General features: G+C 35.0%; 3 pseudogenes; 1 reads left to right on the forward strand and 2 right to left on the reverse strand.

Annotated features, from left to right (window-relative positions):
* Positions 1 to 5211: 5211 nt before the first annotated feature.
* On the reverse strand, positions 5212 to 7045 carry LOC124970954 (E3 ubiquitin-protein ligase RNF168-like; annotated as a pseudogene).
* A 10124-nt stretch (positions 7046 to 17169) lies between these two features.
* On the reverse strand, positions 17170 to 21169 carry LOC124971207 (ankyrin repeat domain-containing protein 46-like; annotated as a pseudogene).
* A 366-nt stretch (positions 21170 to 21535) lies between these two features.
* LOC124971208 (ankyrin repeat domain-containing protein 46-like) overlaps positions 21536 to 22988 on the forward strand; it is a 2167-nt pseudogene continuing 714 nt past the window's right edge.

Genomic DNA, 22988 nt, shown 5'->3' on the forward strand with positions numbered 1-22988 from the left:
CCACATCTGCTGTGTCTATAACTCCATGTGGTATATAGTGAATATCAGTCTCTGAGTCTTGTCCTCTTGGGAAGAAGTTTGAATTGATGATGGAAGTATCTCAAGAGAGTAGCTGGATGCCTTAGAACCTGGAGGAATCTCCTGACATTTAATGACTTCTAAATATACTTCCAGTGGCCCAGGAGGCTGAGGCAGGAGGATCACAATTCAAAGTCACCTGCAGCAACTTATCCAGGCACTTAGGAACTCAGCAAGAGTCTATCTCCAAAAACAGAAAAATGTGCTGGCCATATGACTCAGTGTTTAAATGCCACTGGGTTTATTCCTCTGTACCAAGACAAAAAATTCTTTTAAAAGACTGTTTTGTTTTTTAGATTGTTGCTACAATGAATAGTGATGCAATGAAAATGGAGTTCAGCTATTTCTTTGACAGAATGATTCCAACTCTGTTAGATGTTTTCTTCCACATTTGATGGCAGATATTTTCTCTGTGGTCCAATATACATGATTCTGTTGACACATTTATTATTTTGCCAAGAGGGACCTGAAACAATATGCTTATGCAATGTGTTCCTGGAGGAGGATTGGTCAGCAGCATTGTATGGTGTTATATTTCCCATGTCATCCTCCCTCTACTCTGGGCATAGATCTTTTATTTTTGTGCTGGCATTTGAGCCCAGGGCCTGTCACATTCTCTATGCACACTTTCAGTGAACTGTGCCCCAAGCACAAACATGTACCTTTAGATTTGGTTGTATCATGCCTCCACATTTAATGTTAGTCTCAATGTCATTGGATTTACATCGACCCTTCTGTTTCTATTTAAAATACAAATAGTTTTTATATACCTATAAATTTCTTTGTTTCAAGATTGCTTGGTCTTTATTTTTGCAAATTTATACCTTAATAATACACATTGGTGTCAGGAAAGGATAATGACATTTTTTTCTCTTGGAATTCAAATTTTCTTGGATAAGCTTATTGCAAGATCTGCCATCTCTGGTTTTATGGAGCCCAGACCCTGTGCAGTTTGAGGTTGTAATATGTTGTGGTACTACTATGATCTATGTAAGGGTAGATCATGTATATTCAAGTTTTCATGACTACATCAACACAAAGGGAAGAGAAGCATTTATACATATAAGTCAAGGAGTGCTAGTAGCAACCAGAAGGTTGAATGATTCTCCTCTGACTCTCTGAAGGCACTGTGGGTCTGCTAACCCTTTGACATTGGTCTATGTCACTGAAAACATACATTTGTATAAAAGAAGAAGGTTCTGTTACTTTAAGCTCTGATATTTTTGGTGTTTTCTTTCAGCAAAAATAAGAATACAGAATTTTCTGCACCTCAGACTATGTGACCAAATTGAATCATGTTAATGTGGTAAATGTCAAAGATAAGCCATAGTTGTCCAGATTGTGCAACCATTTGGTCATAATGATGGACAGGTGACTCCTTACTGTCAGAAATAGCAACACCTTTGCTAGGCAAATTCTTCAGTGTGAACTCTTAACAAATTTTGATCCTAAACTGCAGTTTACTCATAATTCCATCCATCACTGGGCATCTCTATATTTTCACAGTTTGTGTAGAGTGACTAAAAAGGTCATGAGGCAAGACTCCGGATAGACATGTGTTTCCTGTGTGGGAGGATGTTTTCCTCAGTTCTTTCTTTCTCCCCAGCTGTCACCTCTTCTCTGAGTCTTTCACAATATAAGAAGGGTCACAAATCAAAGATACTCTTTCCTCACTGTAGCTGCTCATGGGTGTGATAAATTCTCACATTTTGAGTTCCCTCACCACATTTTCAATTGCCCATTTTTCTTTCCAGTTCACAGGATTATCAACTATCTTTCCCATGCAATACTGAATCAGACACAGCATATTCCCATTATTCTCCAAGTAATGAATGACATTTGAAGCATATTTATATTCAGGTGATTAAAATTTCACATGAGAGTTTATCACAAAATAATTGCCTGACTCTTCAGGAAAAAGATTATGTACTTCTCTTCCTTCTGTCTTCTGTAGCACAGTCATCTTATATGAGTGTATTTGGAAACTATTCTTATTTGAAACTGGACTGTTCCCCAAATAATATGTGTTGTTAGCCTTGTCATCAGTGCAGTAAGACTCAGAGATGGGGCTTTCAGAACAATATAGAATCAAAAAGGTTCTGCATCTTCAGTGGATGAGTGTGTCAGTATCTGCCTGTCATCCTGGGAGCTGGAACCTACTTAGAGGAAATGGTCACTGGCAGGTACACTGCACAGGTTAATCTTCTTCCCAACCTCTTCTTGCCTCTCTCTGCTTCCTAGATTCCATGAGCTCAGCAGATTTTCTCCATGTCTTTCTTCAATGATGTTTATACCTTGCAGACAGCCTAGTATGGACTGAATTCTTTGAAATTATAATTCAAAATGAATAAATCCTCTTTTAAATTATTCTCATCAGGCATTTTGGTCACATAGATGAAAAATGTTAACTAATACTGAAAGAATACAAAGTAATGTCCTCATCCACTATCATTTTTTTGCAAGCAATAAATATCACAGCTGCCAGGGCATTAAACTTGATGCCCACAGAGGTGATTTCTCCTGGCTTTTGTAGAGCCTCATTGTTGTCTGGTCATCTTTTCTTAGATGACAGAGGAATGGGGAGATGATTATCAGGAGAGTAGCTGGTTTTCTATGGCTTAGAATGATTTCCTATTATCCTTTTGGCCTACATAAGTAACCTTTTGGGAAATGAATATATAAAGATTTTTCTTCACTTCCTCATTTTTATGCAGATTTTTGGTGGTCTATAAGTTGGACACTGGTGCTGAAGGGAAAATACAGAATTTATTTTTCCCTCTGATATGTGAAAGAAGGGAAATTAAAACAAATCCTAAGGAAAACTCATACATGTTCCTGTGTTCCAGAATAAACAATGCCCTTCAGTAAGTAAAAGTAGGTATTGGAGAATACCACAGATGACACAATGTGTGGACTTGAAGAGTAGGTCTAACAATTAGCACTGTTTCTTTCTTGGTTTGTAACCTTGAAAGCATTCGTTCACTTATTTCAAGTTCCATTTTTAATAATTGTAAGATGCATTTTGTAAGTAGATACACTAGAAAATGTATCCAAAGAAGAAGGATAGAATTTCATTTCAGAAAAATTATTGACCTTACTTTACATTAATCAAACTTTTTGTTCACCATTTTCTTTTCGCTGATTGCTGATAGTAAGTTTATCACATCTTTTCCATTTTGGGATGTGATTTTAATTGAAATTCCAAAGCCTAACCTTGGAAAATCTATCAGAAAAATAAACAGAAATAAAAAATTCTCCTACCTTATGACTGCATAAAAATCAGTACATTTCCTCAAGTTTGTGTGGCAGATAATTTGTTGAATTACAGCTTTACCACATCAGATTTTCTCTCCTAAGAAATTGTGAGTGTCCATCATGTATCCTATTCTTTGAATATTGTGGTTTAATGGTAAATCATTGGTATGTTTTGCAAGTAGGGCTTCCCCCAAAAGCTCGCTTATGAGAAAATGCAAGAGCATTCAGAGAAGAAGTAATTGAATTGTGAGAGTCTTAACTCCATCAGGTATTTAATGCTCTGATTGGAATTAACTGTGGTAACTGAAGGGGTAGGTGGGCTGTGACTGGAGGAGAATGGAATTGTGGCATGACTTTGGGGTATGCATTTTTTTTTGACTGGCACAAAATATTTATTAATTTCTAATAAGAATGCATACACATTAGGAAGAGCAGAAAGACTAATAGAGAAATTAAAATTTATCTTAAAGTCAACTCTAGTCAGGAAGACTTCTTCACAGATAAATAAGTAGTTAAATAAATAAATCCTTAATATATCACACCATGGGGCTATTGATTATTTCTTTCCTTTTTGGTCATAGAACATTTCAGAAAGCTTTGAATAACTTTTAATTCAAGGAGTTCCAACAATGTCTGTGCTGAAACATTAAGTGAATTGCTCTTAGAAAAATACTGGATTGATGGTAAGGCAGATCTTACTCTATTTGGGACAAATTTGGTCAGTTTCTGACTATATCTCATCTCTCGATGATCATTACTCCAAGGTCAAAAAAAATTTTTTTTGAGAAAGAAAAAACTAAAATTTTAAATGAGCAGCAGAAGTAAGAGCATTAATCTCTAAAGTTTCACGAATGAAATCACTGATTCTGATTTAACTTTCAGCGTAAGAGCAAAACCTACGCACATTCTCACTGTCCATAAGAACAAAGAAAAGTATCAGCACAAATGAGAGTATAAGGAAATAAACTTATGGTTGTTTCAGATTCCAAAACATAAGACATTGTGATGTGACTCTTCTATAGCAAATTTTCATTTTTTTCAGGAAATAGCAGATTAATAGAAGGATGTATTACTAAAAATTCAGAAAACTAATTTGGATTATGACAGTAAATACTATGGTGTGAAAAGGTATATTTTCACCAAAAATTTTCCATGTTATTTATAGCAAAGAAAGAGAGAACATTATTCCAAATAACATCAACTATTAGTAAGTGGGTCAAACTGTCAATCCACCCCACTTGGTCTAATCCTATCTCTTTCTTTATGCATAAAAAATCTGGTTTTCCTTTCTGTCAACTGAATTTTAATTTACTAGAAAACTCTGATTTAACATTGATCCTAATCCATTTTAAGTCGAAGAAAATGCTATAATGTTTAAAATTTAATTAGTGCTTTAATTAATTTAATTAGTGAACTCAAGTGTTATGGTAGATGTATTTCAAGTGCTGTGTAAATATAAGGAAAAGTAAAAAAGAAAATCTATACTCTAAATCCTACAAGGATTCCTTCACTCTTTGATAATAGTATCATCTTTGTTTTGATTATTCATGACAGTAAATGAGCCAAGGCCATAAAACTTGTTATTATTATTATTTTATTTTAGAGTGTCACTTTAAGACCTCTTGGGCTTCCCGGATGAATTTGTACATACAAAAGGATTGTTAAACTTAGTATGTGTTAGTTATTAACAATGGATAGGGACCCTTGCTTATCACTGAGTTTTACAGAAACATATTTTTATATTCTTCTTTTGTAATCACAGTCTTTAAAGATAATAAGTATACTCAGAAAGCAGAGATTAATGTGAAATTTATAGATTCTATGACAGAAGAGAGTTTCACAATCCAGTTTTACTAGAAGACACTCTCTTTGCCCACATTATTTGGTGTATCTCTGAAACATTTGAAAAATACTTTTCTGTGACTTACTAGGCTGTAGAGAATGAGTGATTTTAGATGCATTACAACTTTCTCTAGTAGAGTTTGACATTTTTTTTTGAGTTTGTGTTTTTTCTTTTTTTATTGTAAACAAATGGGATACATGTCATTTCTCTGTGCATGGAGCAAAGGCATACCATCTATCCAATCATAAATTTACAAGGGTAATATTGTTTGATTCATTCTGTTCTCTTTTCCCTTCCCCCCACCCTTCCCACCCCTCTTTGACATCTTTTTTCCATTGACTGAATGGTTCAATCAAATTTTAAAAGAAGGTTGCCAATTTTCATCTCTTGAGCCTCTCCGAGGATGATCAACATCAGTTTGCTTTTTGAAGTTCCTATCTCTGTAATTCTTCTACCCACTGAGTAAGTTATCTGGAGGTGAGGATGTAGCACATAACTGGTACTCATCTGGGGATCCTTTTTGCTGGTTTGTCTTCATTAGTTCTTTATCCACCTCTTTCTATAGTTGTAATGCTAATAACTGGTCCTGTTCCTCTTGTTTATGTCTCTCAAAAAGTGAATGCTCCAAATCTATCAGTTTTTGGGTAAAGTTCATTTGTTCCCTCTTGATCTGAAGAAGATAATGGGAACATTTTCCTCCATTTTAAAGAAAACCATGGATCCTGACTGCTTCAACTGAAGATTCCTGGCTTTTTCTTTTTGAAATACCTTTACTCATCAGTTGGCTAGACTCTTCCTTTTCTGTCTCAACTGGGTTGCCTCCAAGTATTTGCATTTTATCTGAGGAATTACACCCATTCTCTGTCTTGACACAAGGCTTAATTATAGATTCTTTAGAATAGGGAACTTTGGTTTTAGGTCCTTCATAGTTTATGACACATAACTCTTGATCATGATTGTTGGATTGTGTTTTGGCTTTTCCTTCAAGGCACTGTTCTATGTCATAGACACATAACCATGGCATAGGTGACTCTACTGAAGACTTTGCACTTTGTTTTTGAGTTTCAAGGCATATTTGAGGAGAAAGTGTTGGCATGTTTTCTTCAATTTCTTTGTCTTGCCATTTAGGACTCTTCATATCACTATTGTCAATTTCTTCTGGATATCTCCAATGTTTCCTTGTTTGTTCTTATTTTTCTTTTGTGACTTGCTTGTGATCAGATCAGATTTTCTGGAATTCAAAGGTGAAGCCAAGGTACTTCCCTCATACAGATTATTAATATTAATGCTTACTTTTCTTGCCAGTTCTTCATCATTTTTTGGTTGTTCTTCCACTTCACTTCGTCTTTTCTCTGCCTGTTGATTTTCCTCTTCTTCCTCCTCTGCCAATAATCTCTGTATATATTCATCACTGGCTTTGTTTTCTTCTTCCTCACTGGCTCATGGCTGTGCCTCAACCTTGCTTATCTCTTCTTCATATTCTCTTCTTAATTCCCCAGGTTTACCTAACAGATGAATGGGCTGATGATCATCAACAATTTCTTCCGATCCTTGCCCAGAGACTCTTCGCTTGCATTCCTTTGGATAGTGTTTCTGAATTATTAGTTTCTGAAATATTAGTTCCATATTGATAAGAGAATTTCTTTGGGTATGGTACCAATTCCATGAAGAGACCCAGCGGTGACAGAAGGGACAGCACAAACTTGCATTTTTGACAGTCGACTGGAAGCACGGATTACAGAGCATGTGGTTACAAGGAAGGGTAAAGGGCCCAATTAGGATTTCCACACAGATCTGGATTAGGATTTCCACACAGATCTGGCACAGGCATTGTGACAGGATAGGGATGGCTTCTTTGGGTAGAGCCATTTTAGTATGTTAAGGAAGCGTATTCAACATCACCACCAGGTCCCAATGCTCCAGGCAGCTCCAGGACTGACTCTGGCCACTGCTGGGAGAATGTCCCTCCTGCCAGGACACCTGGTTCAGACAGCAGGACTTCCATTTTACTTGTTTTACCATTGCTGTGGGAGTGACACACAAGCCCCCACATTCCAGCTTCAGGGGGGCCTGCACAGTGTCCTAGGGCCCCGTGGCTGACAGGTCCCTCACAGTTCTTCAGTCAACCGCAAATAATGGGGTATGCATTTTTATCTGGAGAGTGGGGACTCTCTTTTTGATTCTTCATTGCAGTGTGAGCTGTTTCCCTCTGTCACACTCTTCCACTTTGATATTCAGGCTCAACTCAAACCCTGAGAAATGGAGGTGACAGAATGTGTGGACTTGAATAGTAGGTCTAACAGTTAGTATTGTCTTTTCTTGGTTTATAACCTTCTGTACACTAAGACCTCTGAAACCATCAGCACTGAAATAAACTTTTCCTCCTCTACAATTTTTACAGTCAGGTCTTTAGTTACAGCAGCAAAATAACTGACTAAAATAATCATATATATCATAGTACTTGGAAATACGAGAATTGCTCACATAAGATTCATTGTCTAATAAGTAATTATTACTATGGAGGTAGCAACAAAATTACATGTATATTTTCTGAAAATATAAGTGCTTTTGCTTTTGAATATTGTAAGCCCCCTATACATTTGTTTTCTCTGAACATGTAAACATTGAGCTTGGTCAGGAATGCTCATGCACACTGTATTCCCAGCTACTCAGGAGATTAACACAGGAGAATTAAAAGTTTGACATTAGCCTTCACAATTTAGTGAGACCCAGTCTCAGAATGAAAAAAAAAAAAATAAGGAATGCTATTGATGTAGTTCAGTCACAAATCAGTCAATTTTCCCTGGGTTCAATACCTACTACAAAAGAACATAAGCAAAACCCACTGAATTGGAATATTTTTACTCACATCATAGTGGATATTTTCTTAATCAAACTGTATCAATAAAATTATGTAGAGGAAAGACCTGACTTCCAGCTAAAACTAGTCTTGAGCCTACAAAAGGATTCTGTGAAGGTCCATGTGTTCTGTTGCATGTAGAGGCAGATTTTTAAGAGATAGATTTGAAATGTAGATAATAACTCCTGAGAAAGAAGCTCAGAGAAGAAGAAGAAAGCAGAAGATGCTGGTTTTCAGGGGTGCTTCAGGGGTGGGGCTGCATTTTCCTTCCAAAATGTTATGTATTTTAAATTTGCAAACTTCCTTCCCTACTGTTTATTTTGGTAACATGTCTTAAACTACTTTATTTCCTTTATGGAGTAGTTAATTTGTAGTCCTTTATAGTAGAAGCATCTCCTCAATGTACACACTTCAGTTTTATTCATGTAATGAATTCATGACCTGTAGTGTTGAACACATTTTGTTTTAGACATTTGAAAGTGTTACTACCATAGACTTGCATTTCCTATTGTTGAGTCATTAGATATTGGTAAGGAAGTAAACCACAAGTTTTTTTTTTTTACATTCCATCTGGATGCTCCATCAACTTCAAGAATTAACAAAATGCACATTAAAAGTGGATTCCATGCATTGCCTATGGTAACATAAATTTTGAAGTAGAATAATTAGAAGAGAATCACAATCCATTGCTTTCAGGGAGCCCAAATCTGTGTTTCTTGGCCCCTTTTCATCAACATGAGTCTTGGCAAGGCCTATTTTTGTCCTTCCTGCCTAGAGGAATCAGGATGGAATTACCTCATTTGGCAAATTAGCACAAATTTGGAGCATTGAATCATGGTTCCTATCAGACCAGGCATGGGCTCTGAAGTCTCTACAAATCCCCATCCATCCACTCCTCAGCTGCTTTCTCAAGGAAGCCCCCTCCCCTACACTGCCACAACTGCCCAGTCTCACTAGAGGAAGATTTTCAACAGATTTCAACCAGAAAGATGTCTGGCAGCTCTGTGCATGTCCAAAGACTTTGAGGGATGGAGATGAACCAGCTCACCTCAGAAACACGATGAGTCCTGTCTGTCATGCTGTGCTGAACAAAACTGGGCTACCCTGTCCAACACTCTCCCAAACTACCCTCCATTTGCTTGATGGGACTGGGTCAGTTTCACATGGGTGAGAGGTTAGGCATGTCCTTGTCTTTGTGCTTCCACTGGCTCAGGCATGATGAAGTTTGGACTGCTGTCCCTTGTGTGGGCATGCAGACTCTCATGGCCATAGGATTTTATTGCTCCCCAGGCATGTCCTGCCACCTGGGCCTCTAGCTCCTCTAAATTTCCAGCACCCTGTGCCAAGCCCTCACTTGGTACCAGCACCTCTTTTCCCTCTGTCCATCTGCCTTGGAGGAGCCCTGTCCAAGTGTAACATGGGAAGATTTCCAACATTGTCATTGGGTTCAACCCATCACTTCCTTTACTATGACAAACATGATGTGCACCATATTAACCTAGAGAAGAAGCCTGAGGAGACTGGGAGAAAAAGTTGACATAGTGAGCAAGGAACAAACTCCAGGTGGAAACCCATGCTCTGAGAGTGCATCTTTCTTCAATTTTCACATCAAAGTCTGTAGACATGACCCTTACATCCCCCATGGGGGCAAAATTCTTTGAGGCCAATTCAGTGATCTTTCCCTCAGTTTTATATACTCAGAATGGATGACATTAATCTTGAATCTTTTGACATCCCTTCCATTAAATCAGAATTGCTGGGCTGGAGAGATATCTCAGCTGGTAGAGTGCTTGCCTCACAAGCTCACAAGCACAAGGCCCTGAGTTCAAACCCCAGTACCGCAAAAAAAAAAAAAAAAAAAAAAATCAGAATTGCTTTCTCATAGTTCATATTAGAAAGATGTTTATTGTACTAAAGCAAACCATGAAATAAAGAGACTCACTCTCTAGAATATTAAAGTGCCTATCCAACTACCTTTTAGCACTTCTATAGTGTGGAGAACATGCACATATCAACCTTCAAGTACAACATTTATCAGAAGAAGGTTGACATTATATTATGCTCTACTTTCATTTCATTTTGCTTCCTGGAGGCCACTTGTATCGAAACCATGATGCTGTTTTTTTATATGCATTGACACTTTATATAAAATCTATCTATCAGATTCTTCCCAATAATGATAATAAATTTGTCTTTATTATTAAGTATTTCCCTAGAAATTTTTAAACATTATATGTAAGCCATCTTGTTTTATACAGAAATTGTTTTCTTTTTTTGAATTTCTCTTTACTTGTGACTTGCTTTGGAGAACAAAAACTCATGTTTGTTTACTCCACATTGGCTTTGTAACTAGAGACTTGAAGGAAAACTCGTATGTTTTCATTTTATTTCACCTCAAGTTCAAAGGCATACACATTCTAATCTCCTTGCAATAAAAGAAACAGTTTAAAAAAGTCTATTTCTCAGTACATTGAAATTTGAAAATATAGTTCATGGATGATAAGTGAAAAATATCAAAGAAAACAAAAGACTGAGAAATTTTAACTCTTTTTATTCGGTTCTTCAATATTATATCTCAGTAGTATCATAAAAAAAGCATCAATCCCAAGTTGAATTATAATTTTAAGCAATTGAATATTTTTACTTTGATTTACATGAAAGGTTGTCTTGTTTTAGTGCATAAAATCTTGCTCTTTTCACATATGTACTAAAATGTAAAATTTAATCAATTTGATTTTATGACCTTTTTAATATATTTACATTACTCTTCTCAGTTATAATAACTGTCAATAACTGCTCTGAAAATTCTTTTATTTTCAGACTTTATTTTGACATTTATGTTTCTTTTTATGAATTGTAGGCTGGGTAGACTTGCAAAAAACTCAGGAAGATCATTAATGGATGTTTGACAACATGTCCTCAAATATTCAAAAAAAAAAAGAAAAGAAAAGTATTATCACTGTCAAAAGATTATTTTGGTTGTATGCATTAAGATATGCAAAACTCTTGGAGTGATAGGTATATATTTGAAATGATCAAAAAGGATTCTTGTTGCTATTTGCTATTGTAGCAGAATGCATAAACTGCTTCAAATATTTGAATTCAGATTCAATAGTGAACTCTTCTTTAGTGTACTACCTCATTGTTATTCTTGGACCAGTGCTACTGTCATCAATGGAGAGCTTGCTACATACTCAGAAACCCAGATCCTGTCCCAGGACTAGTGACTCCATCTATGCATTACCAACACATCCAATCCACGTGTGTGCTCATTACAATTTGGGAAGCAATCATCTAACTCAGTATACCTTTCGCATCTGAGAAATATACAAAATATTCAAATATATTCTTTTACTTTAATTTTACATTTTATTTCACAAAAGTGTAGGCTATACACTTCTTTTGGACTTCTGTTTTCCTCTTTCCTCAGAGTTACATAATACGTTAGACAAGGAGGCTTTGTAAAAAAGTATCTTACTGAATCATCTTTGTCAGAACCAGTTCTCTTAACTCTCATTGGGTTAAAACAAAACTTCTGTGAATGATCATGAGGTCAAAGTGTCATTTAGACATTTATTCTTATTTCAGGAACCATTGACATTCATGGATGTGGCCATTGATTTCTCTCAAGAGGAATGGGAATACCTGGACCAGGGTCAACAGAAATTATACAGAGATGTGATGTTGGAGAACTACAGAAACCTGGTCTTTCTGAGTGAGTGAGCTTCCCTTCAGAATTACTGATTCACTATCAGTATTGAATATTCTTCCTTTGTAGAGTATCTCTTGGTCGGTTTCACTGTGCAGGAATGAGTTTCAGATACATTCATGGGAATATATTGGGAAATTGTTAATATAGACAGGAAAATATTAGTTATATTTCTTTTTATGTTTAACCTCATTCTTTCTTGATATGATGTACACCCCTCATGTCAGATTTATCAAAGAAATTCAACAGGATTATATATTTTGACCAACCCCTTAAAGTCCAATGTATTTCCTTATCTTTGATTCATTCCCTTTACTGTTGATAGTTGGAAATTTTCTCAGGATTTGAAGAGTGAAATGTTTTTTATATATTCTAATGGGTGTGTCAAGAAACAATATTTGGAGAAATTATTTTCCAGAATCTGGCCTTACTCTAATAAACACAGTAGTAGGACATAAACATCAGTAATTATAAGGAGGATTCCCAACAGTCATTCCATTTTCCAGTAAATAATCCTCACTGTCTCCAAGCCATTCTTATTCACCTTTATGAACCAAAGGAAAGATCCGTGGAATCTAATGAGACAAGGGACACTCGATGTTTTAATGAGGTTTTTTTTCTTTTTTTTTTTGCAGCTGTGACTCAGAGATCTGACAAGATAAATGTAAGGAAGAAATGTTTACTTGTGGCTATGATTTCAAAGGTCCTTGACCATAAACAGCCAGAATCCTATTAGTCGAGTTTTGTGTTCTGATTGGTGTTTAATAATAATCCATTTATACTTAGACAAATTACTAAAAATAATGAACTTATTACTGTTACTTTGTAAGTTGTTTTCTCTAGTTTTTATAATTGTTTTTCCTAATTTTTTATTTGAGTTAATTTTTGGTTCACAGATTTTTATTGTGACATGCTTTAAAGTCTGCCCGTATTCTCTATATATTTTATGGTTATTATGCCATTAAATTGAAATTATATGCAGCAGTTTAAGTTTAAACTACATTATATATTGATACTAAATTTACTTAAATTCCATATAAAAATCAACATCTTTGCCTGTCCTCTTAAAGTTGTTATTGATTTCACAGGTATTTTATATTGTACACTAATTAACAGGTTTATGAGAGCCTCGGCTTTGTCTTTGAAGTTCTATAGGAAAATTGTGTTATGTATCTTCTTTACAATGTAATAGAATTCATATTTGTGTGTATTTGTTCTTTTACCAGAAAATTTTGAGATTTCAAATGATTTATTTTGTGAAGATTTATTTTACATTCAATCGAAAGGATTCTCTATAGAATTTCTCATAGGAGAAGTCTAGAAGTCAGAAACTTTTTTTAGCATTTGTATATCTTGATATGCTTTCTTTTTCTTTACTATTGAAAAATACTGGTTTTGGATACAGTATTTATGAATGTTAGTTTTTTTTCTTTTTCTTTTTTCTATTCATTGGATTATATATTCCAATTCTTTTCTGGAAGTCTTCCAGTAAAAAATCAACTAGTAATTATATAGATGTCCTTGTAAGTGGTACATCTCTTAACTTTTGATCCTCTCAAAATTTGTATGTGAATTTTGAAATTTTGATTAGATGTGCTTTATTTTGAATGTTTTTGTGCTTATCCTTGCTTCTTACTCTTTGATAGTTTTCCTTCCTCACATTTTCAATTTCTCTGACCTCATTTCTGAAGGAATATTTTATGTACATAATTTCAGCTGATTTCTATTAGTAACATTTTTCTCTCAGTTTCATTTACTTTAATTCTTTTTTTAATTTATATTTTTTTTATTAAAATATTTTTAGACTGCATTTTGATTCATTGTACACAAATGGGGTACATCTTTTTCTGTTTGTGCACAATGTAGATTTATACCATTCATGTCATATCTGTACATATGGTTGTGATGTCTGTCTTATTCCACCATTTTTCATACCCCTCCCTCTCATTTCCTTCTGCATAATCTAATGTTCCTCCATTCTTCTCTCACCCCCCCACCTCCCCACCCCCATTATATACCATCATCCCTTATCAGGGAAAACATTCAACCTTTGGTTTTTGGTATTGGCTTATGTCACTTAGCATGATATTCCCCAATTCCATCCATTTATCTACAAATGCCATAATATTATTCTCTTTTATGCTGAATAATATTCCATTCTCTCTATATATTACTGTTTCTTTATCCATTCATCTGTTGAAGGGCATCTAGGTTATTTTGACAATCTAGCTATTGGGAATTAAGCTGCTATAAATATTAATATAGCTGTGTTACTGTAATATGCTCATTTTAAATCCTTTGGGTATAAACAAAGGAGTGGGATAAGTGGATCAAAAGGTAGGTCCATTCCAATTTGAAACTCCACCAGCAATGTAAAAGTGTGCTTCTTTCCTCAAATCCAGGGAAACATTTATTATTATTTGTATTTTTTTCTTTTTTCTATTTTTTTCTTTGCAGTGCTAGGGATTGAACCCAGGGCCTTGTGCTTGCAAGGCAAGCACTCTACCAACTGAGCTACATCCCTAGTCCATTATTTGTATTTTTTTTTGTGGTGCTGGGGATGGACGCCAGGGCCTTGTGCATGCAAGGCAAGCACTCTATCGACTGAGCCATCTCCCCAGCCCTCATTATTTGTATTTTTGATAGTAGCCATTCTAATTGGAGTAAGATGAAATTGTGGAGTTGCTTTAATTTTCATTTACTTTAGTTCTTGATTAGCACTTTGAATATCACAAAAATGGTTATTTAGTCTTGTTTAGTAAATTCATAACTTTCACATTCTTATTATCTTTTCCTCATTGTTTTATATTGTTGCTTTGATTGACCCAAGTTTCCCTTTTTTCTTTGTGTGCTCTTATTTCCACTGAGATTTTTCTACTTAAAACCAAGCTTACAGTAGATGCTTATAGTTTTTCTGAAAATATTTGGAAATTACTAAATAAATAAATGGTAGGTCAGATAAAAAGACATGTGCCTGTAATTCCAGATAAGTAGAAGTCTGAGGCAGAATGACTGCATGTTTCTTGGTGAAATCCTGTCTCAAAAGTAAACAATCTAGAAAAGACCTGGGGGAACTGTGGTAGAAGCTCAGTCTTAGAGCAGTTTCCTACCATGTGTGATCTTGTGGTTTTATCCTCAGCACCCCATAAAATCTAAGAAGAAAAATTTTGAAAAAGGTAAGAGGGACTGGTGAAGTAATTCAGTAGAAAACTGCCCCTGTATTCAATCCCCATAAAAGAAAAGAAGAGGGAAAAAATAAGGTAAAAAGTCAATTTTTACATCACCTGACTCATGAAATCTGAACAAGTTGAATTTAGGAGCTATGAGTTGGGTGATATTAGAGGTAATGTCAGTCAAAGTTTTTATTTCATTTTACTTTTTGTGGTGCTGGGGATTGAACTCAGGGCCTTTGGTTGCAAGGCAAGCACTCTACCAACTGACCTATATCCCAGCCCTTCATTTTTTATTTTAATGGGCAAAAGTCAAGTGTCTGTATAACATGGTGGGTGTAGTTTATTATATTATTCTTTTTATTCTGTATTAGGAATTGAACCCAGTGGACTTTACCACTGGTCAATACCATCAGCTCTTTTTCTCTTTTGTTTTTTAGTTATCGTCTTGCTGAATTGCTGAGGTTGGTCTTGAATAGGCACTCCTTCTGTCTCAGTCTCCTGAGTCACTGGGATTACAATTGTGTGCCAGCCACAGTGCCTGGATAATATATTGTATTCCTTTTTTTTTTTAAGGATTTACAAATATTTTATTGGTGGTTTAAATTAATACTGAATGCACAGAAATTAAATAAATCAGCACTTCAAATGAAGCATTAATCTTTATAGAAGTGTAACATATTTACATATATTGACTAGTTTTGTACGTTAGCAATTACAAAAAAATGTAAAATTTTAATTCTGAATATACTTTGAAATCGAGGGTTTTTTTTTATTTTTTTATTTTATTTTTTTTGCTTGTATCTAACCTAAAAGCAAGACGTTGCAAGATGATCCTGAAACAAAACAGTAAATCAGAAATTTTAAAGCAGCTTTTTAGGGGAGGATAAAGCCACCCAAAAGAAAAAAGGTTCTATACCAGATACATAAATGCAATGGAGGAAATATCACGGAGCAAAAAAATCACAAGTGCCAATTTTACTCTGTGATTTCTAATTCTAGCAACAATTCAAGTAATAGTAACTTCATGCTGTTCTAGAAAATAAAACCATTAATTCTTTCACTACAATTTTCAGACTTTTCTCAATGAACAATTATTAAGCATTCAGATTTTTTTGTATTAACAGAAGAAATGAATTATTCTTATAGAAACATTAATAAAAGAGGTCTTCAAACACACTGTTGAAAGCCACAATATAATTTGGGGGCCAGATTTCAATGTACACAATGTTATGTGTGATAAAGAGCTTATGACAGTACAGTACGGCTCAGGCCTGTTGACTGAGTACTCCACCTGTTCCTATGTGGATGGGACTGCAATGACAACTCTGCCAGGTCTCTAAACAGGACTGCCCATTAAATAATTATGACATAACTGTGATGCATAGCTAGCTTATAAAACTGACGTTTCCACTGTAATAACACTACAGAATTGTAGTGACAATAAATATTAGAATTATGTCTCCCTGCTAACTATTCAGCAGAAAAAGAGTTTTCTGACTGCATTTCTGATGAACAGGACACCTCTAAAATACACACAAGGGGGAAGTGGAAAGTGAGCAAAGTGAACTCCTGAAGCTGATTTTTCACAGACACTAACAAGCAAAGCAGTTTGCAATAAATCAAAATCACCCTGAAGCAAAGATTAAATCAATTGGTTCTGAAGAAAATACAGCTCATTATGAAAGTTTTGTTTGGTTTGTGATTAGACTTTAAAATGTTAAAATAAACCATATTCTAACAATATTAATGTGCCACACAGGATTTTAAAACTGTACTCTGAGTTCAAAGGCTTTGTCTTCTCTCCAGAGAAAGTAAATAAAAAGAAAAAAGGAGCTCTTACAAAAATAAACAAAACTAAACCCTCCACCCAAAATATTCATAAAGGGAAGGCTTTTTTCTTTCCGGATAGTTCAGTTGGTCCAAGGTCAGTGTTCGCTTTCCACCCTAAGAACTTCTACTCTCTTCCTTTAGCTTCTATTCTTTAGTCATTTCTGTGTTTTTATTAAACAAGGCTATGGGCAGATTTTCTTATGAAGTCGGGTTGAGTCAGAGGTAGCATTAGGATGCACTATAGTTGACTACAATATGAAGTTCAAATGGACACATTATTCTTCTAAAAGGATGACATTAAGTAAAAGTGCATAAAAAAATGTTCAGCCCTCACTGCCTTGCACTACGAAAAGTTCTGAGAAACTGGGAATCATTGTTGGGAGTCAAGAAATAGACATTTTTCTCACTTCTTTGAGCTCCTTTAATGCACCAGTTCAGACTGGTTTTCCATGAAGGGCAGCACTCCACTCTCCTGGTAGGCAATGCCAAGAGACAGCAAACAATGGCAAAGATCAGGAACAGGACCCTCCAGAAGCCCAAATGCTCTACAAATTCCTGCCAAGTCATTCAAAAACTGGACAGGACCCCTTCACCTGGCTGTAGGGTGGGATTGAGGAGAGAATGGCTTTCTGTGGTACTTTCACTCTCACATGTCTGCATGGCCTCCAGTTTTGAGTGGGTTCCCCTGTGAAATCCTTTTACCTCCTGTTCTTCCAAACATTCCAGCAATCAGATGACATCTTTATTCACTCCCCTGCACTTTGCCAGAACTAAAGGAGTCACAACTTGATGATTGCATATATCAATTTTGAGTCCATTGGAAACTAAGGATTGAATGGAATCCACATGGCCATAGAGGTGAAGAGCTGTGTCTCCTTGATAATCTGTAGTTAGCAGATCAGCACCAAATTTATGCAACAACTTGCGGATGGCTACATTCCTTTGGGCTGCTGCAAGGTGAAGTCCTGTCCTACCTCTGCTGTCACGGACACTTGAGTCAAAGCCACTTTCCAGAACCATCTTAGAATAGGTAATGTCTCCATCAATACAGGCTTGGAGCAAGGGCACATTAGTTTGAGAAGAATCATTTACAAAAACCTAGGATCTTGTCCTAATGTGGATGGAATGTGGGTCAGCTGTAAGATGAGACCTTTCCTCCAGTGGTCACTCAGTAGTTTCTCTGAATACTTACGCAGGATCAAAAAAAGTATTCAGTAAATGCCCGCAAGAATTTGTGAGACAAGCAGCAGTGAAAGCAGCAGCTCCTCTCTGCAGGTTGCAGATGGAGTAGGCCCAGCCACTTGTACATTGTGTTTTTAATGAGTGCTACTAGAATGTATGTAAAGTTTACTAAAAATAAATCTATGTAAAATAATGCCTGCATTATCTAGTTATATTTTGTCATTTGTGTGCCATAGAACATGAAGTACATAAAAAGTTATTAGTGTAATCAGGTAATAAATAACAAAAAGTATGAACATTAAAAAAATCAGCCCTTTCTGTTGATTTATATGCTTTGACTTCATTCCAGTCATACTAAAATCAACTGTGATAGGCTTTTCTTGCCCCTCAAACCAGTTTTTTGCTGTATCTTCTCTAGATGTGTGTGTACATTTCTCCCACTGTAAATGCACATAATTCTTCTTAAGCAATAATTGTTTAAACCCATGATGAATCATCTTTGGCATTGTCATCCAAAATCTACCTGTTATCTCCAGCTCTCTGTGGAGACAAAAACTAGTTTGCATAAAATTGTCAAGAAAGTCATAGCTGTTTGTTTGTTTCACACTTCCCTTTTGCTCATGGGAGAATAAAGGGGTTGATAGTTTTTTCTTATTGCACAATGTCCTACTGTGGTTTGGGAATGACTGTATTGATCAAAGTAACACATTTTCCTTTTCTCTACTATGTGACTCTCCCTATTGTGCTCATCTGTGGTTCTGTAAAATCAAAGATAGTATTGGAAGTTCTCACAAGTCAATTTTTTCAGTGACTTTTTATGAAGTTTCTTTTTTCTTTTTTCTTTTTCTTAGTCATATATGACATCATATCCATTTTGATAAAATTTTACAAGCATGGTATATATCTTATTCTAATTAAGACCAATTCTTGTGGGTGATCATGCTGGTGAAATTCACTTATGGATTGTCATATGTGTACATAGAAAAATTATGCTAGATTTACTCTACTGTCTTTTCCATTCCTACCCTCTTTGTACCATGATTTCTTTATTCATTCATTTGTTGATGTGCTTCTAGGTTTGTTCCATACCTTAGCTATTGTGAATTGTGCTGTTGTAAACATTAATGTGGCTGTATCATTGTACTATGCTCATTTTAAGTACATTGGATATATTGAAGTGGCATAACTGGGTTAAACGGTGGTTCCATTCCTAGTTTGTTTTTACCAGGAATTGAACCCAGAGGTGCTTAACCACTGAATTGCATCTCCAGCCCTTTTAATGTTTTATTTAGGGACAGGATCTCATGGAGTTCCTAAGGACCTCACTATGTTCCTGAGACTGGTTTTGAACTCATGAACCTCCTGCCTCAGCCTCCAACAGTCATCCCTCATTTTTGAGAAATCTCCATTTTGCTTGCTCCAATTTTCCATCCTACTTTTCCCCTCATCTGTGCCAACATTTGTTGCTACATATATTCTTGGTAATTCCCATTCTGAGTGGAGTATGGGGGAATCTCATTATAGATTTATTTTGCATTTCTCTAATTACTAGAGATATTGGCCATTTTTTTATATATTTGATGATCCTTTTTATTTCTTCTTTTGAGAACGATATGTTAAGATTTTTTACCCATTTATTTATTAGTTATTTTGGGTTTTTTTTAATCTATCAATTCATTACAATCTTGGATTTGCTTTACTGTTCCCTTTCTGATGTGCTCACATTGATAATAACTTCTCTTTTTTTGCAATGTATATTCACAAAGTGTAGCAAGTAAAATAATTTATTCCTTTGATTTATTTCAGTGATGTATTCTCATCAAACCCAAGAATTTTCATCAGAGCTGGGTATAAAATGTTCATTCCATCAGGTGATAAAGGAAAGGTATGGAAACTGTGGCATTGAGAATGTATTCTTAAAGAAAGAATAGAAATGTGTGGAGGAGAGTAATGTTCAGGACAATTGTCATGGTGAATATAATTGTTGTGAGATAGCTACAAAATAAAGGGTTTTTTTTATCAAATCGATATCAAGAATATATGAAGTCTCAGAAAACACCTCAATTTTACTAATCAGTTTTGAGAAAGGTTTTGAGTGTCTTGAAAATTTATTTCCATTGAATTTTTGATAACATAACCTTGTGAAATGATGAGGATGTGGGGAAAATAGTACACTCATACATTGCCGGTGAGGCTGGAAATTAGTGCAGCCACTCTGGAAATCAGTATGGAGATTCCCTAGAAAACTTGGAATGGAACCACCATTTGACTCAGCTGTCCAACTCATTGGCCTATAACCAAAGGACTTAAAATCAGCATATATTAGAGATGCAGCCACATCAATGTTCATAGCTGCTTAATTCACAATAGCCAGATTGTGGAACCAACCTAGATGTCCTTCAATTGATGAATGGATAAAGAAACTGTGGTATATAAATACAATGGAATATTACACAGCCATAAAGAATAATAAAATGATGGCATTACAGGCAAATGGATAAAAATGGAGAATATCATGCTAAGTGAGATAAGCGAATCTTAAAAATCCAAAGGACAAATGATCTCCCTGAACAGTGGATGATGACACATAGTGGGGGTTGGGAAGGAGGTAAGAATGGAGGAAAGAGGAACTTTATAGAGGGAAAAGAGAGGTGGGAGGGGTGGGGGGAAGGGAAAAATTATGGAATGAATCAAACACTATTAACCTGTGTAAAAGCATGACTACACAAATGGTATGCTTTTACTTCATGTAGAGAAACAGTATGTATCCCATTTGTGTACAATACAAATAAATTAAAAAAATAAATAAAAATAAAAAATAAATATGTGAAATAAAATTTGGAAAATATGAAATAAAATCTATTGCATGCTTCAGTTCATAACAGTGAACATTTGAAATGTATAATTTGTTTAAATTTTTACTCAAATATTTTTATAGACAATAGATTTAGTAATATAAATCTATATTACTGATTATATTTAATGATTATATTTACTGATTATATTTGATGATCCTTTTTATTTCTTCTTTTGAGAATGATACGTTAAGATTTTTTACCCATTTATTTATTAGGTATTTTGGGTTTTTTAATCTATCGATTCATTACAATCTTAATAAATTACTAAGTATCATCAGTTTTTTAACATAATGTAACATTAGTTGTTCTATATTCAACAGTCCTTCCTTGTGTCCAAATATAACATTTTAATGAATGCAGGAAAATCTGTACTTGTACCATATTACTTGATAAACAATCAGATACAGCTATTTGGAGATAATTCTACATTTATCATAAAACTTTCAAGACCTTTTAGCTAGTTCAGTACCCTAAATAAATATGAGTGCATTTTTATTGGTGAAAAATATAAGAAATGCAGTGAAATTCACAAATATTTAATATTTTTTAAATTCTAGAAAATATTGTGATCATTTTACAAAGAAGCTTTACAAAGGCAACAAATGCAAACAAGTATGTCATCAGTGCTCAAAATTTATCATTCCAAGCATCCATATTCAAGGAAAGGATTGCAAATATCAACAATGTGGAAGAACTTTAAATAAAATCACAAGAAATAATCAGTGCAAGAAAATTCATGTGGGAAAAATGCCATACAGATTTAAGAAATGTGTTCAAGCATTTAAGGAATTCTCAACCCTTTATCACAGTAGTGATAAAACATACAGATGTGAAGATTGTGGTAAAGGTTTTAATCGAAGGTCATGCCTTAGTAAACACAAGAACAATCATGCTGGAGAGAAGATCTATAATTGTAAAGAATGTGGAAAGGCATTTATTTCCACCTCAAAACTTACTAGGCATCAGAGGACTCATAGTGATGAGAGACCGTACAAATGTATAGAATGTGAAAAAGATTTTAAATACAGCTCAGGCCTTACTCAACACCGGAGGATTCATACTGGAGAGAAGCCCTACAAATGTACAGAATGTGGGAAAGCATTTACACGAATTTCAAACTTCAATGAACACCAGAGTGTTCATAGTGATGAGAGACCATATGAATGTAAGGAATGTGGCAAAAGCTTTAAGTGTAGTAGAGCCCTTATTGTACACCAGAAGATTCATAGGGATGAGAGACCATATGAATGTAAGGAATGTGGCAAAGGCTTTAAGTGTAATGCAGCCCTTATTCGACACCAGAATATTCATACTGGAGAGAAGCTGTACAAATGTACAGAATGTGGGAAAGCATTTATTGACTTTTCAGACTTGATCCGACACTACAGGATTCATATAGATGAGAGACCATATGAATGTAAGAAATGTGGCAAAGGCTTTAAGTTTAGTGGAGGACTTATTAGACACCAGAGGATTCATAGGGAAGAGACCATACGAATGTAATGAATGAGGCAAACATTTGAAATTCATGTCAACTGTTACTCAACAGCAGACTATTCATACTGGAGGGAAGCCATATATAAATGCAAATAATGTGGAAAAGCATTTCTTCAGAGTTCACATCTTATTCAACACCACAGAATTTTTAATTATGAATGTAAAGAGTGTTGCAAAGGCTTTAAGGACTGCCCAAGCCTTATTAAACATCACAAGGTTTATAGTGATGAGAGATCATAGAAATGTTTGGACTGTAGCAAAGACTTTCAATGCAACCCTTTCTTACTGCCAGAGAATTCATATTAGAGAAAATTCCAATGATTGTAAAGAATGAGGCAAAGCTCTTAATAGGAGTTCATTTTTGGTTTTTAACTTGACTTTGTTTCCCCTTTGATTGACTTTTTCTGTAGTGTAGTTTCTCCCTCTGCTAACTCATTGTTTTTCATTTCCTCCTTGTGGAATATTTTTCTTAGAATGTTTGGTAGTTCATGCTTTCAATTTGTAAATTCTTTTACCTTACATTTACCATGGAAGGATTTTATTTCATCATCAAATCTGAATGTTAGTTTTGCTGGGTATAAGATTCTTGGTTGGCTTCCATGTTATTTTAGAGTTTGAAATATGTTGTTCCAGAACCTCCAAGTCTTTAGTGTCTGGACTGAGAAATCTGCTAGTGTTTATATTGTATTCCCTGTATATGTAA

This window comes from Sciurus carolinensis, chromosome 19 (assembly GCF_902686445.1).
Source record: "Sciurus carolinensis chromosome 19, mSciCar1.2, whole genome shotgun sequence".
In the NCBI taxonomy this organism is placed as follows: Eukaryota; Metazoa; Chordata; class Mammalia; order Rodentia; family Sciuridae; genus Sciurus; species Sciurus carolinensis.